The following is a 6,163-nucleotide window of genomic DNA, read 5'->3' as shown; positions in this document are numbered from 1 at the left end:
GCCTCCGAGACAGGGACCCGCATTTATCTCTGATCTCAGAAAATTAAGTGGTGTTGCAAATAACCTGATTATCGCAGGAGATTTAAATGCCCGTCATAGAAGTTGGGATTGTGTCACTGCCAACAACTATGGCGATAAACTCAAAATTTGGGCTCAGGACGCCCGTATCCAAATTATTGCGCCAAACACACCCACCCATTATCAGTTTCCTGGGGGGTTGGGTGCCCCTTCCATTATTGATCTGGCCTTATTTAAAAATATCCCAGTAGATTATTCGATCGAAGTGATTCCGGAATTGTCCTCTGACCATTATCCGGTTCACCTCACCCTTAAAACATCCAAAATTAACCAAAATTTACCGGCGCAAGTCTCCACAAATTGGGACAACTTTCGGTATGTCTTGGAAAATGGTATTCTCCCCCCTATCAAAATTCACGATAATCAGGAGGTTGATTTTGCCATTGACAGGCTCAACCAAACCCTAGGAAGCGCATTTACGGCTGCTTCCAAACCCAAATTCAGGCAAAATTATTATAAATTACCTGATCACATTAAAGATAAAATCAAAATTAAAAACCGCCTTCGCAGAGACTGGCAAAATACACGTTCGGAAAACTTTCGAGTGCAACTGCGAAGGATCCAGAATGAGATCAAGTCTGACATTAAGAAATACACAGACGAAAAATACGCAAACTATCTTAAGTCCTTAAAGACTTCCGATAATAGCCTCTGGGTTGCTAGCGCACGGCTTCGCAAACCAAAACACGACATTCCCCCCCTAATGGGCACGGTCAATGACCGGATGGCATTAACAGACACCGAAAAGGCTGAACGCATAGCAGACAGCCTTCAAACACAATTTTCACCTAACACTGGACTCATGTTCGATTCCTGTGCAGAGCACACGCATGAAGTCCAACACCAAGTTGAAGAATTTCTCTCCTCAGATACAAACTCCGAGGATCCCATCACCACAACAATGACTGAGATTTCTGCTTTGATCAAAAATCTCACCCCTGCAAAAGCACCCGGCCTGGATAGGATTTCTAATCGCATGATTAAAAATCTACCAGTTAAATTCATATTTTACCTAGCAGTTTTGATAAATTCACATTTAGCAACATTAATTTTGATTTTCCAAGTGATGAGCCAGTGCTCAAGGCTAGAGAGATAACTCTGAATGGTTTGGACCAAGTTTTCAAGGCGTTTGTGTTGAGCTAGGATGGCCGTATCATCTGCATAAAGTGCAAGAGTGATACTAGGTGATTTTGGTATGTCATTTAAAAAAATGTTGAACAAAATTGGGCCTAAAAGTGACCCTTGGGGGACGCCGCTTAGTATAGGACGGGGTGCCGAAATGAAAGAATTAACTCGTACAGAAAAAGATCTATTAGTGAGGTACGAATTAATTATATGAATTAAATGGGCCGAAACGTCAAGTCGTATGAGCTTGATAATAATTCCTATATGCCAAGTCCTATCAAATGCTTTGGCTATGTCAAGAAATAAAGCGCCAGTAAGCATTTTGTTACGAAACCCTTCGTGAATGAACTCCACTGTCCTCAGCAGCTGGTGCGTGGTGCAGTGTTTTGCTCGAAATCCATATTGTTCATCAATCAGAACGTTGTGATTTCGGAGAAAATCATTCAGGCGTTTAAGTAACACAAACTCGTATATCTTGGATAACGAGGATAGGAGGCTGATAGGTCTATAATTTTGAGGATTAGAAAGGCTTTGGCCTGGTTTTGGAATAGGCACAATAAGTGCTTGTTTCCAGTTTTGAGGAAAATAGCAATGCTGTATCATAAAATTTATAAGCATTACTAAGAAAAATAGATAGTTGGTGGGTAAATTTTTAATCATACGATTAGAAATAGAGTCCATACCAGGGGCTTTTTTGGGTTTGAGCTTGGTAATGTATTCACTTACCTCGCTCATGGATGTATAGTGTATATCTCTCGCAAAAGGCGAGGAGGGGAAACGTTCAACATCTTGTGGGAAAGAACTTGCGCTGTTCGCAAAAATTCCTTCATTATGTGGTGTAAATTGGGTTTGAAGAGAATCCGCAATTAGTTCGGATTTCTCAGCGTCTGTGTGAGCCACCACTGCGTCCGTAGCTAAGGACGGAATGACAATGCCAATGATTTAAAAATTTCGGAGTTCCTATGGTTCAAAACCATCTACCTCCACATCAGAATTACTAAAAGCGAGCAGAAATAAGAAAAATGTGGCATAAGTGATTTACTTGATGCACACTAAAGGGAGGCACAGGCTCGAGAAAGTTTAGGGATAGAGATGAGAAAATAAAAACTTAAGTTTCATAATTTTTTTTTATAAGTTTTTAAAAACTTTTTTGTATTTTATATTTTATACTTTTTTTTGGTTTTTTATAATTTTTTATACACAGTACAAACACTAAAGCAAAAAGTGGATAGGAAAGATTTTACGATTAATAGGCTCATTGGCATGTGGCTTGTGTTGGGGAGTGCAAATAATTATTGAGATCGCGATGAAAATATTCATAGGCAGATTTGAAATCTGCGGGAGATGTGATTCTTAAGTAAACAGATTGATAACTTTGCTTGAAGATCTTGATAGTGGTAGCAGAAGATGTAATAAGCAATTATATGGCAGCTCGCTGAAGAGACGTCCTTCCTTCATGGCGCGGGAGCTGGAACTGATGTTGAGCTTGCTTGCTTAAATGCTAATTGCTTATGCTTATATTAGCCCAGTTGGGCTTTAATAAGCTATATTGATCTAATCCCCTAAGGACAATCAGAATGTCAACTATCAGCTAGTTCCCAGCCAGGAAATCGGAGCGGGTAAGGAAAAGAGGGCCCATCGGCCATAGTGACAAAGTCCAATCATCAAAGTAACTTAACTCTTACCCCTGAGACAAGAGTAATAATCACGTGTATGGAGCTATGAAGATGCAAAAGAAATGAAAATACATGAAATGTGCATAGGATACAGTGTTGAACATGTAATAAACAAATGAAAGTGAAGTAATGTACGCATAAAAATGTGTTATTTACATATTTGAAAACGAGTGGGCTAAGTGACAAAATTGTGATCCCTCATTCTGTGAGCCGTAAAAGGCCTGATATTGTAGTCCTCAGGAATGCAGACATAGTTCAGTACATCATTAAAGTTTCCTTTACTGCAATTCAAGCCTTTGTCAAAGAACTTGCTGTTAAGTTTTTGCAGATATTTGTCAATATATTCAACTTGTAAATCATCGTGCAGGAGTTTGTTACGGATGTAAAAATGCGCTCCTGTCATGGTGCGTAAGATTGTGTTTTGAGTCACCTGCAATTTGTTGATATCTGAGCTCGTAGCAGTCGCCCAGACAGGGGACGCATAACACATAATTGGTCTTAAAATGGAAATATAAATCTGTCTTTTCCTTCTCAGATCTAACTGCGAGCTGCGCCCTAGCAGTACTTGTAATTGTTGAGCAATTCCTCTGGTCTTGTTTGCAATGTAATTGACATGCGTACTCCACGTGAGTCTTCGATTCAAGTAAACACCTAAATACTTGGCCTTGTTTACCATCGGGACACGTTGGCCGAATAGGTAAAGTGGCTGAACTGAGACCAGTATTTTCTTCCTTCTAACAAGAAGTAGCTGTGATTTAGTCGCATTGATGGAAATCTTCCACCTGGAGCACCACTCCTCAATGTCCATAATTATATCCTGCATAACAGAAATTGCCCTGTTAGGCTGAATAGATCTGACCGCTACAGCGGTGTCATCCGCATAGCAGGCCAGCAATGTATTTCTGTTGAGTTTATCCCGCGGGAAATCAGCCGCATAGAAAAGATAGAGTACTGGGCCAAGACAGGACCCCTGGGGGACGCCTGCAGCGATAGTTTTGTATCCAGAATGACTTTGCTTGCAGCTAACTGTAAAGTAACGATTTGCAATATAAGATCTGGTGAGTAAGATCAGTTCTCTAGGCAAATTCATCATTATCAATTTATATATTAAGCCCTCATGCCAGACACGGTCAAATGCTTTGGCCACGTCCAGCATGAGCACTGCAGTACAACTCTTATGATGCAGAGCAGAGCCGATAAATTCCACAAGCCTAATCAGTTGTTTAGATGTGCTCCTAAATCCGTACTGATCTTCCGGAAGTACCTGTAAATAAGGCTGGAATTTCCTTAAAATTATTCGTTCAAAGATCTTGCCTATATTAGAGAGCAAGCTTATGGGCCTGTGATTTTCCGCCTTAGTGATGTCTTTTGCAGGCTTCGGTAGTAGGAAAACTTTTGCGTACTTCCAGCAGTCCGGGAAGTAGCATAACGTAATGCATATATTAAAAATGCTGGAAAGTCTTGTGATTCCACCGCGCGGGAGGTTCCTGATCATTAAATTTGTAACTCCATCAATACCTGGGGCTTTCTTGGGGTTCAATTTGGAGATAATATCCGTAACTTCTCTTGGATTAGTTAAACCATCGGCATTTAGAGCCGTGGGAGCACCTAGCCATTCTTCTACTTTCATTCTGACTTGGGTCTCAAAGTGAATATTACGAGGTGTCTGATTGGGAGAAAACTGCTTTTCAAGATGTGAAGCAAAAATCTGACATTTGTCAGTATCTGAATAAGCAGTGACGCCGTTGTCAATAATTGGCCTATCACACTGATGCGTCCTCTTTAACATTTTTGTAAACTGCCAGAAGGCATCACTGTCTAAGTTTAACTCCTCCATTTTAACATTCCAAGCCTCACACTTTAATTTATGCATTTCAAGCTTAATATGCTTACTGATCCTATTTAACTCCGTTTTAATAATTGGGTCCCAGGTGATATTATACCTCCTTCGCAGCCTGTTTCTTTCGGCTATGAGAGATTTGACGTACCTTGGAATCTTAGCGATTTTACAAGACCTTTGAGTAACCTTGGTGGCCTCATAGTAAGAGTCATTAAGACATGTAGTAAACTTATCAATCTCCTTGTCAATATCAGAAGGGCTTTTCATAGCACCTAATTTAGGGAGCCTCACTTTCACAACATTGTGGTACATTCTCCAGTCGGTATGGGTCTTAACATTCGTATAATTAATACTGGTGACCCCTAGTGTAGCAATCACAGGAGTATGATCAGAGCTTAAGTCGTCTCGAACCTCCAGCACCATATTAATTCCTGTATTAGTCAAGATGATATCTAGAATATCAGGAGTGTACCTGATGTTGCTGGGCCTGAACGTCGGTACGTCAGGCGCAAATATACCAACTGGGTGGTTACTGATATACTCTCTCAGTACTTTACCATTGTGATTGGTGCTACGGCAGCCCCAATCTTTATGCTTACTATTGAGGTCGCCACCAACAATCATTATTGAAGAATCCGGAATAATATTTTGTAACATTTCCTCAGTTAGCCTATTAGTAGGGGGGTTGTAGATTGCCGCAAATAAGGTATCTCCAATCTTAGGCAAGCTAATAGAGGCAATCACAATTTCATAGCCCTTGTCTCTTTCAGTCGAAATTAAACAAGATGAATATTTACAATGAACGTAGATGAGTGCTCCACCTCCTCTGTGATGTAACCTATCACATCGGTAGGTTCTATAATTTTTGATGCTAACTCTGTCTCCTGGGGTGATGTGCGTCTCGGAGATCAGGCAAATATCAATGTCGTTCTCATACATAAAGTCCTCCAACTCATCTTTCTTTCCTCTTATGTTGTTAGCATTCCACACTAACATCTTGATTGGCCTAAAATTATTATCTTTCCTATCCATGATTGGGTTCATTATTGACCGCGTTGAAACTACTAGCATTGGCGCTAGGAGCTAAATTTACTTGTAGAATGCCGGAAGCCTTAATAGCCTCAACAAGGTTTTTAAGCCCTTCAAAAATACTTCTAGCTTCATCTAGAGTATTCATTGTTTGCCCGCCAACAGCGGCGGCATAAGATTTATTGATAATTACTCTATCACTGAAATTCTTCAAAGGCGGATTTTGAGTATTTATTTTGGGAAAATTCGGGCAACCCCTGTAGTTGCTTGTATGATCTAATTGGCAATTTATACACTTAGGTTTATCTTCTCTTGGCTTGGGGCAGTCTTTTGAATAATGATCGCCAGCGCATTTCATGCATTTCGGGTCATGCATACATCCTGCCTGGGCATGATGAAATGCTTGACACCGAAA

The sequence above is a fragment of the Stegodyphus dumicola genome, chromosome 7 (genome assembly GCF_044657685.1).
Source record: "Stegodyphus dumicola isolate Sdum_Otavi_A_Nest chromosome 7, ASM4465768v1".
Lineage (NCBI taxonomy): Eukaryota > Metazoa > Arthropoda > Arachnida > Araneae > Eresidae > Stegodyphus > Stegodyphus dumicola.
The sequence above is the reverse complement of the archived record's forward strand: the minus strand, read 5'-3'. Positions refer to the sequence as shown.